This window comes from Corylus avellana, chromosome 10 (assembly GCF_965113065.1).
Source record: "Corylus avellana chromosome 10, dhCorAvel1.hap1.2, whole genome shotgun sequence".
NCBI lineage: Eukaryota > Viridiplantae > Streptophyta > Magnoliopsida > Fagales > Betulaceae > Corylus > Corylus avellana.
In genome coordinates this window covers 10,323,061-10,336,009 of record NC_142499.1, presented here as the reverse complement: position 1 = coordinate 10,336,009, position 12,949 = coordinate 10,323,061, and the positions used below count along the sequence as shown (strand labels likewise).

The following is a 12,949-nucleotide window of genomic DNA, read 5'->3' as shown; positions in this document are numbered from 1 at the left end:
TATACCTTGACAATTAAAATTTGATAAAACAATTTTAGCATGATATATAATTCAGACTCCCTCGGGACACACTTCCATATTAATCAAATGCAATAGAAAAAACCAAGTATAAAAATTTATAAATAATTGCTTATAAATTAATATTTATAATTATCCTATCATTGTTAAAGAGGTGTAAGCATGCATATGCTTTGACATAGTATTCTAAAAAACTCAAAATAAGTGAACACCAAGAAAAAGAAAAAGAAAAAAACTCAAAATAAGGGAGGGCTTATTTGAATCTCTGATAATTAATACCTTATTAAATATACCCAGCCTGAAATTATAATAAGTTCATACAAAATTAGATATATATACATAAAAATCTGAATTTGACCGGACTATAATTTAGGTTTAGAATCTTTTGTCGGAACCCAATTACCATCCGTCTCTCCATACCTTTTCCGTTGAAGGGTAGATCAGGACAAGTAACACCAAAAATCATACCCCATGTAATTCTTAATTTTATGACCAAAGGAAACAAAAAGGCTCAAGGAAATCCAACAATCACACGTTTAGCAAAAAAAGGTTCCTATAAGTCTATAAGTCTATTCATACTTTTAGTATAATGTTTTTATATATATATATATATATATATATATATGAAATGAGAAGAATTATAATACAGAAGAAAGCAAATGTAAGTGAACACCTTGTCTCATATTAGAGCACAATAACCATTATTCATAATCAAGTGTATGGCTAGCTCTAATCACCACCACCAAATATGTCCTTGGAATCTGAATATATCTAAAGTTATAGACTGTTTGACAATCTTTTCGAGGTATCAAAAACAGGATAATAACACCGGTACTTCAAATCCTCAATTAAATTGAAGCACTGTTGTTGCCAATAAAGATGAATATAAAGAAGACAAGCTACACCCAAGAATAAAATAATATAAGATCCGACAAAGCTTGCAAAGAAGTCATGAGGATCTACTTCATGCCATTTCCCTTCACTTGCATTTGGATATTTTTTTGGTGATGGATGTGACTCGTCCTCTCTAGTGCAGCTATTATCTAATGGTTCTCCACAAAGAATCGGATTTCCTTCGTAACAACTTTTCTCAAATGTTCCAAACTGTGCTTTTATGTTTGGAACTTTACCCGACAAGTTGTTGCAAGCCACATTGAACACTTCTAGAAAGTTTAGAGCAATCAGTGCCGGAGGAATTTCTCCACTCAAATTGTTGTGAGAAAGGTCTAAACTCTCCAACTGGGCCAAATTTGAGAATGTTTGTGAAATGGAACCTGTCAACTGATTGTAAGACAAGTTCAATGCATGAATTGAAGATAGCTCTCCTAGTTCCTGTGGGATTCTACCTGTTAGCTTGTTGCATGACAAATGCAATCCAGACATGTAATTTAGGATATCACCACTGTAGGAGTTAGAGCTGTATTTTGTTATAAGATCAACCTCAACTTGTTGACTATATTCCTGATCTATGTCATAGAATTCACCTTCCCATTCTAAGAGCCGTTGGAGTGTGGAACCTATATGGATCATCCGGAATTGAAGAAGACCTATGTTATATACAAGATCAGTAACAAGTACCTTTCCAAATGATATATTCTGAAAGCAATGTGGTATTGTCCCAGAAAGAGAGTTCATGGAAAGATCCATTATGCCTATCTTTTTTAACCAACACAGCTGCTTCGGAATTATACCCCCAAAATTGTTGCCCTTCAACAAAAGGATTCTTAAGTTAGAAAGTGCACCGATTTCAATTGGGATGCTGCCAAAAAAAATTGTTACCTCTAAGGTCCAATGTCAAAAGAGACGATGAATTGAAAACAACTTTTGGTATTGGTCCTGTAAGTTTGTTTCCTTGCAAAAGTAGGTGCTCAACATGTTGTAGATTCAAACAAGAAGGTAACGATCCTGAAAGTGAGTTGTGAGAAAGGTCTACAAATTCAAATGAACCTAGTTCACAAGGAATACGACCTCGAAAAGAATTTTTTCTCATGATTAGAGTCCTCAAATTTGTCATATTTCCAATCCCTTCAGGAATTGTTCCTGACATGTTGTTGTTGCTAATATCAAATGACACTAGATTAGTCCATTGCAAGGATACAACTGGTAGAGTACTCGTATACTGATCGTTGTTTGATTTCAGACTATATAAAGATTCCAGCTTGAAGTGGTTTGAGAAAAGTTCGCCACTAAAGCGATTATTGCTTAACTTCAAAAATGTCAAGGAGGTGCAATTGGCAATCAATTCTATTTGTACCTCTCCCGAGAAATTATTAAATGACAAGTCCAAATACCCCAAATGACTCATGTCACCAATGGAGGACAAAGGATAACCTTCAAAATGAATTCGGGAAAGATTTAGAGATTCTAAGTTTGGAGTTATCTTTCCAATATCTACTTGAAGTTGCCCACCTAAGTAATTGTCAGAGACATCTATAGACCAAATACTTGTGTAGCGATCTGATGGCAAATGAAATGTACCCATGAAAGAATTATTCTGAAGATTTAACACTTGTAATCCTATATTGTTTTCAACCAACCAAATGGGGAAGCTTCCTCTCAACTTATTGTGAGACAAGTCAATTATTTCCAATTCACGCTGGTTAAAGAGAAACTCGGGAATATTTCCTGTGAGCTTGTTCAGATTACAGTTAGATAGTACAAGGGTTGTTAACTGAAACGGGAGGTCCCAGCCCCCAGATTTTTCAGCTTCTATCTCAAACTACTTGTTTTCACTCGCTAATTGAATGGCCTTAAGCTTAGAGTGATTAGCAAATATGGCAAAATGGAGTAGACCATCAAAATGATTATAACCAAGAACAATGTACTCAAGTGATGTGGGGCTGGCTGTCAGATATGAAGAGATGTTTCCAACGAATAGATTGGTAGATATATCTAACAATCTAAGAGATGTCATATTGTTTAGGCATGTTGGAAGGATCCCTTCAAAGAAATTATCATTAAGTTCTAACTCTTCAAGCTTCTTTAGTGCGCACAGCTCTGTCAAAAGGAATAATATTAGAAATGACTATCCTAATTATGTTCCACTCTAAGAATCAACAAGAAAAATCAGGTTTTAAATACTAGATTTTTTAAAACAAAAAATGAATGGTTAATTGTTGAGCTAAATCAGCCATGGTCCTTCACCTTTTATCACATTTTTAATCAATTGTAGATAACTAATTACATAGGTAAGACTAACAAATTATAAACACTTGATTTTATAATCGATTCTTACCTTTAGGTAAAGTGCCATTGAGCTTATTGTTAGCTAATGATATAGCCTTCAAAGAAGAAAGTGCTCCGATATATGGAGAAATACTTCAACCGAAAGAATTGTACCTCAAATCTAAAATCTCCAACCTACTAAAATTAGACAAACCTGCCATAAGTGAAGAGAGATAAAGTGTCAATAAAATCTTCAAAATGTCATGCTGACTGATAATAAATAGAAATTATATTTCAATTGCAACTTATTTTAGCTTTGAAAATAGATGACCAAATTTTTTACTCGTGACTGGTTGGCGTTCATCAAGTATATTATGAGCATGAATTAGGAGTCCTAGTCCTAATTAATCAGTCATGTACTTGGATAATTTAAGAGTCCTACTGATGCAGGAGAATAATAATAATAAAGTAGATTTATTATTTATGTTTTAGTTTTCCTTTTTCAATAAGGATTGGGTTTTTCCTTTGCTATTAGGATTTGCTTTTCCTTTTCCTATTAGGATTTGTTTTCCTTTTCCAATTAAGTTTGCTTTTTCTTTTCCTTGTTGGTTTAGGAGGTGCCTAGCCTATATAAAGGCATCTAGTCTTTGTTGTTTATCAATCCAGTTTATACTATCAATTAAATTTAAGTCTTTCAGAGTTATTTCTCTGTTTGCTTATTTGGGGCACTTAGGGATTTTCTCTTCCCTACTTGTTATTTTCTCTCTTCCTGAATTCCCTTTTCTATCTTCAAATCTTAGTTTCTGCTGCTTTTATACGCTGTCAGAACAATCCTAGTTCTGCCTGGCGTCAGTTGGTATCAGAGCTTAGCGTCTTCTTGGGGTGAATTTTTCATCAGTTTTTATGGCTGGAGGTCGTGGTCGTGGTCGGCGTGGGTAGGTTCCGAATGAGGAAGTCTCCTACCCTGAACACCATGTACGAGATGTGAGGACTTAAGATTTGGAGAGTCAGGTTGCGGAGTTAACCCAGCGTCTAGTGGCGCAAAACTTGGAGAGGGATCGCGAGATGGATGATCGTGATTCAGAATCCAATTTTGAGAACCCGTATCACAATCCTGTTCTGGGTCGGGAACAGGGTGTTCAGGATTGGCGGCATGGAGACTTAGGCTTCAAAGTTGAGCTTCCAGAATTTTCAGGCACTTTACAAGCCGAAGGCTTCATTGATTGGCTGCATGAGGTAGAGAGGATCTTTGATTATAAGGAGGTTCCAGATCGTATGAAGGTGAAGCTTGTCGCCATCAAACTAAAAGGTCGCGCATCTGCTTGGTGGGAGCAGCTAAAGCGATCGTGAGATAGACAAGGCAAGCCAAAGATTTGTGATTGGGAGAAGATGAAGAAGAAGATGAAGGGAAACTTTTTACCCTTCGGATACACACAGACATTATTTCAGCGACTTCATATGCTGAGACAAGGTGCGAGATCTGTTGATGATTACACTGAAGTGTTCTACCAGTTGGTTGCTCGGAACGACTTGTCAGAGACTGAGGAGTAGTTGGTGGCGCGGTACCTAGGCGGTTTGCGGCAGTCCCTACAAAACGTCCTTAGTCTCCACTCCATTTGGACGGTTTTTGAAGCCTACCAACGTGCCTTGACTGTAGAAAAGCAGCAGGCCAGGAATAATACCAGATCTACACCGAGAGGAGATCAAAATACACGAGGAACTCGTCCTCAAGAGCCTCGTCCTAATCCTCAATCTACGCAAGGTCAGAGTTCCAATTCCAACATTCGTTGTTTTAGATGTGGGGAGCCCGATCATTGATCGACAGATTGCCGAAAATCTTCTAGCAGAACGGGTAAGAATCTCTTGATTGAGGATGAGAAAGTAGAAGAGCAAGTCAACATCGGAGATCCTATTTTTGATGAAGGTAATGATGGAGATATTTTGTATGGAGATGGGAACGAAACTCTTGTTGTCAGAAAAAGCTTGCTTATTCCAAAAGATGATTCTGAAGAAGAATGGTTAAGAACCAATATCTTTCATACCACATGCACAATTGCAGAGCAGGTTTGCAAGCTTATTATCGACAATGGTAGTTGCGAGAATGTGGTGTCAGAGGAAGCAATTAAGAAGCTTCAGCTGAAGATTGATCGCCATCCAAAACCATACAAATTGTCATGGTTAAAAAAAGGGAGTGAGGTAACAGTAGATAAGAGGTGTTTGGTCTCTTTTTCAATTGGTAGAAAATATTTTGATAATACATGGTGCGATGTAGTGTCTATGGATGCATGTCATTTATTATTAGGCAGACCTTGGCAGTATGATCGAAGTGTTATTTATGATGGACGACGAAATACCTATACCTTGAGCATCAAGGGAAAGAAGGTGGTATTAGCACTTCAACGAGAAAGAGTCATTCATGGACCAGTGATTGAAAGGGGCACTAATCTCCTATCAATATCTCAATTCCTAGAGGAAGCAGAAGAAGAGGGAGTTGTATACGCCTTGATGCCATGTGAAGAAGGTGACAACGTAGATGATGAAGTTTCCATAGAGTTACAAGAGGTGCTTACGGAGTTTGCTGATTTGATGCCAGAGAATCCACCCCCTGGTTTACCACCCATGAGAGATATACAGCACCACATTGACCTCATGCCGGGGTCAAGCTTGCCCAATCGTCCAGCTTATCGCCTTAGCCCGAAGGAATCTGAAGAATTGCAACGCCAAGTGACAGAGTTGCTAGAAAGAGGTTACATCCGAGAGAGCATGAGTCCATGTGCAGTTCCTGCTCTCTTAGTTCCGAAGAAGGATGGGTCGTGGCGTATGTGTGTTGATAGCCGAGCCATCAATCGAATCACAGTGAAGTATAGATTCCCGATTCCTCGCTTAGATGACATGCTAGATCAGTTAGCGGGTTCTAAGGTTTTCTCCAAAATTGACCTTAAAAGCGGGTATCACCAAATCAGAATCAGGCCTGGAGATGAGTGGAAAACAGCGTTCAAAACGCATCATAGGTTATACGAGTGGATGGTCATGCCTTTTGGGCTATCCAATGCTCCCAGTACATTCATGAGGTTCATGCATCAAGTGTTGCGGCCTTACATGGGGAAGTTCGCTGTTGTGTACTTTGACGATATTCTCATCTATAGCTCCTCACAAGAGACACACCTAAAACACCTCAGGGAGGTTCTTAACACGCTACGAAAAGAGTGTCTATATATCAATCGGAAGAAGTGTTCCTTTCTTACTACTACTGTCACTTTCCTTGGATATGTTGTGTCTATTGATGGTGTTCATGCAGATCAGTCTAAGGTGACAGCAATTCTAGAATGGCCAACACCCAAGAGTCTACATGATGTTCGAAGTTTTCACGGATTGGCATCATTCTATCGACGATTCATCCGAAATTTCAGTACATTGATTGCACCAATCACGGAGTGCTTAAAGGGTCGGACTTTCCAATGGACTGAAGAAGCCAATGCAAGCTTTCAATTGGTGAAGAAGAAAATGACGGAAGCACCTGTTCTAGCTCTTCCAGACTTCGAGAAGATTTTCGAAGTTAATTGTGATGCATCTGGCGTTGGCATTGGAGGTGTCCTAAGCCAAGAGGGACGTCCGATTGCATTTGTCAGTGAAAAGTTGTCTGGGTCCAAGAAGAACTATTCCACTTATGACTTGGGGTTTTATGCCATTGTACAATCTTTGAAACATTGGCGTCATTACCTGGTGCAGAAGGAGTTCATCCTTATCACTGACCATGAGGCCCTCAAGTATATCAATGGCCAACAGAAGCTTAGTCGCCGACATGTCAAATGGGTCGCTTACCTTCAGGAGTTCACTTTTTCTTTACGGCACCAATCAGGAAATTTGAATCGAGTTGCTGATGCTTTGAGTAGGAGAGTTGCACTCCTTACTACCATGCATACCAAAGTTGTGGGTTTTGACACTTTCCAAGAGTTGTATACGGAAGATCCTTCATTCGGGAAGATATTTGCTGAGTTATCTGCAGGTAAGCCCAGTGATTATGTTACTCTTAATGGTTATCTATTTCGAGGTTTACAGCTATGCATTCCGGATAGTTCATTGAGGGAGCAAATAATACGAGAGTTGCATGGAGAAGGTCACTTTGGGCGAGACAAAACCTTGGCCTTGGTCTCATCAGACTATTATTGGCCCAAGTTAACTAGTGATGTGACCCGTTACGTGGAACGGTGTTTTATTTGTCAAAGGTCTAAGGGGACCCTCACAAATGCAGGTCTATACACCCCATTACCTGTGTCTGACGGCCCATGGCTTGACGTCAGCATGGATTTTGTTTTGGGGTTACCTCGCACTCAAAGGAGCATGGATTCTATTCTTGTGGTGGTTGATCGTTTTTCCAAGATGGCCCATTTTGTTGCTTGTCGGAAGACGATGGATGCCGCCCGAATTGCTCACTTGTATTTTCGGGAGATTGTTCGCTTGCATGGGGTTCCAAGATCTATTACATCGGACTGAGATACAAAATTCATGAGCCATTTTTGGAAGAGCCTGTGGGAAAAGATGGGGGACCAAGCTTAATTTTAGTAGTGCCTACCACCCCCAAACAAATGGTCAAACTGAGGTGGTAAATCGAAGCTTGGGGAATCTTTGAAGGAGTTTAGCTGGAAATAAACCAAAGCAGTGGGACCTGGCTTTGTCACAAGCAGAGTTTGCTTACAACCGGTCCAAGAATAGAACGACTCAGTTGAGCCCTTTCGAGATTGTGTATGGGCAAAACCCATCGGGAGTGCTTGACCTAGCACCTATTCCCCGTATTGGTCGATTGAGTATTAAGGCTGATGAAATGACAAATTATCTCCGAGGAGTTCATGACCAGGTCAAGAAAGCGATAGAAGATAGCAATGTTAAGTACAAAGCACAATCCGACAGCCATAGACGCAAGGTAACTTTTGAGGTTGGTGATTTAGTTTGGGCTGTACTCACACGTGATCGTTTCCCTGTTGGTGAGTATAACAAGCTACGAGAGAGGAAGATTGGGCCTTGTGAGATTTTGCAAAAGATAAATGACAATGCATACCGACTACGTCTTCCAAGTCATTTAAAGACCTATGATGTGTTTAATGTGAAGCATTTGACTCCATGTTTTGTTGATGCAGACCAAGACAACTTGAACTCGAGGGCGAGTTCTTTCCAACCCGGGGAGACTGATGCAGGAGAATAATAATAATAAAGTAGATTTATTATTTATGTTTTAGTTTTCCTTTTTCAATAAGGATTGGGTTTTTCCTTTCCTATTAGGATTTGCTTTTCCTTTTCCTATTAGGATTTGTTTTCCTTTTCCAATTAAGTTTGCTTTTTCTTTTCCTTGTTGGTTTTGGAGGTGCCTAGCCTATATAAAGGCATCTAGTCTTTGTTGTTTATCAATCCAGTTTATACTATCAATTAAATTTAAGTCTTTCAGAGTTATTTCTCTGTTTGCTTATTTGGGGCACTTAGGGATTTTCTCTTCCCTACTTGTTATTTTCTCTCTTCCTGAATTCCCTTTTCTATCTTCAAATCTTAGTTTCTGCTACTTTTATACGCTGTCAGAACAATCCTAGTTCTGCCCGGCGTCACCTACTTTCATCAATAATTCTCTTTGGAACCTATCAGTATTGCTCATCTATTAAAAGAGGAGACTATATATTAATGAAGAAGTATGCTTGAGAAAATTATCTCCTTGTGTTTGTCCAAAGGTCTAAGTTTCCTTACAAATCTACTCTTTTAGTAGTGGGTTCACATCAAGTGGTATCAAAGTGAGCTAGGTTGATTGTTTTTTATAGCAATCATTAACATTCAAAAATCAAAAGAAACCACGAACCCTCCACTTGCGGAAGAAAGCAAAGCGATGGTGACCTAGAAACTCTATAAGCTAATTGCCGCGAGTGTGCTCAAGTGCGACCGAGGCAAGGGTTGGCTTGCCTTTTTATAGGCAATTCTAGGCAGAACATCAGGAAAGAATGCGTGTACATGAAGGCAAGGCATTTTCTCCGTCAGTACTGAGAATCAAAGAGAACTCATAATGGTCAAACACCATAGACGAAAAAATGAAAAAAATAGAGTTTGCTCTTGTTCTTGTTTTGTTTTGCTACCGGAGAATGCAAAAAAAAAAAAAAAAAAAAAAAGAAGGTCCAATAACGAGAAGGACAAGGAGTTTTGTAAAAGAGGGAAAAAGGCAACGTTAGTCTTCAAATGGCATCTGACAAAGCAAGCCTAATGTTGATAAACATGGCATGAGCGGGGACAAGAATAGGGCAAAGGCTGATTTTTTTTTATCAGTTTTTATTGTAGCTAATGGGTTTTCATTGTCTAGTAATTTAGTTTCAAAATTTTTCTTAGGGACTAGAAAATTGTTAGGGAAAGAAAATGATGTAATCATAAATCTTTGGTCTTGCAAGCTAGAGTTGACGGAGTTTGATTCCGATTATTAGTAGAGTTAAGAGTTCTAGTGAGTTAATAGAATTAGTCCTAGTCTGGTAATTAGATTATTTAATAGTCTTATTTGGATTAGTAATTCTCCTTGTAACCTATCAACATCGCTGAGACTATTAGTGAATAAGTATGCTTGAGAAAATTATCTTAAAAGATCTAAAAGTCTATTTTTTTTAATGAAATAATTAAAATACCACTATTTGGTACCCACAAAAGCTAAAATGAGAGCTATAATGGTACTTTTTGTTTTTCTCAAGTAGAAAATGACTTCGTCTGAAAGAATGTTTTCGGATGATGAATTAAAATCATTGTTTAAAACTTAGAAAGTTATTTGTTAAAACTCCAAACCACATGAACCAATTTTACATTTATCTCTAATAACCATTATCCACCATTGGAGCTTAGATTATATATTTAAGGGATCTGTTTCTCAACTTCAATTTATTTTCTCACAAAATCATTCATCCTTAATTAATTTTGAAATTTTATGTTATTATTATTTAATTGAAATTAAATGCAAATTTTGGAAGGTCTTTTGCTCCTTATGGGAGGGGGGTTATAATTTTTGAAATTGGGAGACAAAATTGAAAAATGGAAAATCTAAGGGTCTACGAATAGACAAAATCTAAAAATTGAGAAATACCCCTATTTTCTTAAAAGAAAATAAAATTTTAATTGAAAAAAAACTATAATAAAAAATCAAAATTTCGTGCAAGTTCTTTCTATACTAATCCAACCTTACTCAATATATTTTAGTATTTAATCAAAATTAATTTTTTTGGGGTATATTTGGAAGAATGACAAAAAAGTGGCTTAATTGCAACACAATTGTGGTTTGATATATCTAAGTGTAACCCTTGTCAATTTGTGCGACTTTTTTTAAAAATGACTTAGTGCAGGGGCTTAAGCATATAGAGAAATGATAAAGGTACAACTTTTTGACACAATTTTGGCCCAATTTTTCTCTTATGTAGTCAATTTTTTTTTTTAAAAGAATAAAAATAAATAAAAAAATTTCTGAAGCAACATCCTATGTGGTCTTTTTTTTATTTGGCAAAATTTTTTTTTTTTAATAAAAAAATGGTCTTTTTCTTCATAATATGAAGAAAATATTATTATTTTTTTAAAAAAATATCAAATAAAAAAAGGACTACATAGGATGTTATTGCTTCAGACTTTTTTTTTTTTTTTTAATGTTTTTTAAAAAATAAAAAATAAGAGAAAAGTTATGTCAAAGTTATGCCAAAAAAATTGTGCCCTTATCCTGCGTCAAATATATATATTCTACTATCTAGAGTCTTATGAGAACTATGTAAAAGAGGGAAGAAGATATTAGATATTAGATGACATGGCATTCGCCGATGGAAAAGAGATATTCCGAACATGTTCGGAATGAAGTGTGCATTGCTATTGCTGTACACCTTGAAGTAATCCTTACAATCTTACAGTACTGGCGGATGTTTTTTTACATGATTCAAATTTAAATTTTGTTTCGTACGCCTTATGTTGCATTTTCTACTCGTATTTTTAATATTTTTTAGTCTTTTTTAAAAAAATTTATTGTACACATGTTATATTTTGATTGCATTGACATGGCACATTAATAGATTATGTCAACTTTTCTAACCCACTATTTTTTTTTTTTTTTTTTTTTTTTTTTTTTTTTTGGCTTTTCACATGGAGCAAAAGCACATTTATCCCTCAAACAGTCAAACTTAAGTGTCTCTCTCATTACCTTGGATTGTTAGGGAGCCATTGAGACTATTCCAACTTAAATCCAACTCTAAGCTGATAATTTTGCATAAAACATAACATAGAAAATTTCTAACATAAATCGAACTGGTAACAGTTTTTATCAAGTAATATGAAAGATCAAGATACCTTGGCCAGGAAATGACCCTTCCAGTGCATTCCAATTAAGATTTCAAACCTTAAGGGATTTGACTCCACTCAATGATATTTCTATGATGCTTCTCTTGAAATTGTTGGTACTAAGATCTAAAGTCTCTAGGTTCTTCAATCTTGACAAGTCTTCAAAACCTGCAGTAGATCTATTAAAAACAAAACAAAAAACAAAACAAAAAAAAAAACTATCCAATTTGCAGATAGAGAGAGAGGAGTTTGTTAACTTTTCTAACAGATAACACATAGACCAATTTTATTTAGGTCTAATAACCATTATCTGGGTGCTTAATTTATATATTTAAAGGATTTTGTTCCAAACTTCAATTTGTTTTCTCAAAAAACAATTCCCCCTTAACTAATTTTTAAATTTTCCATTATTTTTATTTTATTGAAATTAAATTCAAATTTTCAAAGGTCTTTTGCCTCCTTATAGGAGGACATATGTTTTGAAATTGGGAGGCAAAATTGAATAACGGAATATCAAGGGTCTAATAATAGTTTATTTTAAAAAAAATTCAGACTTTTTCTAAATAAGTAAATAATTTAAAAATCTTGCTTTTTATTGCCTTGAGCGTGAGTGAGATATAATATATTTTTTTAATTATATTAATGTCTAAATTGAAACAAAGAAGAATATAGTATAATTTCTTAATATTTCGTGTGGGGAAGAAATCTATATAATATGAGTACTGATTGGGAGCACGCGTCGTGCGTGGCACGCCCACGTACGACAGTGCAAAATATTTTTTTTTTTTTTTTTTTGTTAAAAAAAAATTTTTACATGCACGCCACGTGCTATATTACATTACCCATATAATATTCTTTAAAACCTAATGGTATACAAGGGGGAGGTTATTAACCGCTATGTGCATAACCGCTTTTGTAGGCGGCTGGAAAAAATCATTAACTGTCTAAGCTGGGGCAGTTGCGGTTTTAGGGGTAAGCAAAGGTGGTTAAATCGCTAACTACCTACCCCTATATATTTTATATCTATATAACGAAAATAATAATATACAATACGACATCGTTTTGGTGCATTTGCTATGGGGTTTTCATTTTGAGTTTAATGAAATTGATCTTTATTCATCAAAATAATAACAACAACAACGACAAAAAAAAAAAAAAAAACAACAACAACAACGACAAAAACAACAGCAACAATAACAACAACAATAATAATAACAATAATAATAATGAGCTTTTTTACATTTTGAAGCCTTCTAATTATTTAAAAGAATTCCCAAAACCATCTAAAATAGGTCCTAAAATGAGGCTTAAGGAAGGCTCAAAACACAAAAATATGTCCAAAATGGTCATTTCCAAACACGGTTATACGATGTGGTCAATAACTGTCTAAGGCAGTTGCAGTTAGCAATTAGAGGCAATAATTGCTAATCGCAATGGCTTCTAT

The 12,949-nt window shown here is 36.1% G+C and overlaps 3 pseudogenes across 1 annotated transcript; all 3 read right to left on the bottom strand.

Moving 5' to 3' along the window:
• Nucleotides 1-795: 795 nt before the first annotated feature.
• On the bottom strand, nucleotides 796-1,548 carry LOC148583341 (cuscuta receptor 1 pseudogene; annotated as a pseudogene).
• The window catches only part of LOC148583339 (uncharacterized), a 52,833-nt pseudogene continuing 41,371 nt past the window's right edge, over nucleotides 1,488-12,949 (bottom strand).
• LOC148583340 (uncharacterized) lies at nucleotides 1,735-3,451 on the bottom strand (annotated as a pseudogene). The gene is made up of 2 exons (XR_015909325.1): nucleotides 3,254-3,451; nucleotides 1,735-3,015 (listed from the first exon to the last, which is right to left on the bottom strand). The product of XR_015909325.1 is annotated as an uncharacterized LOC148583340 (transcript).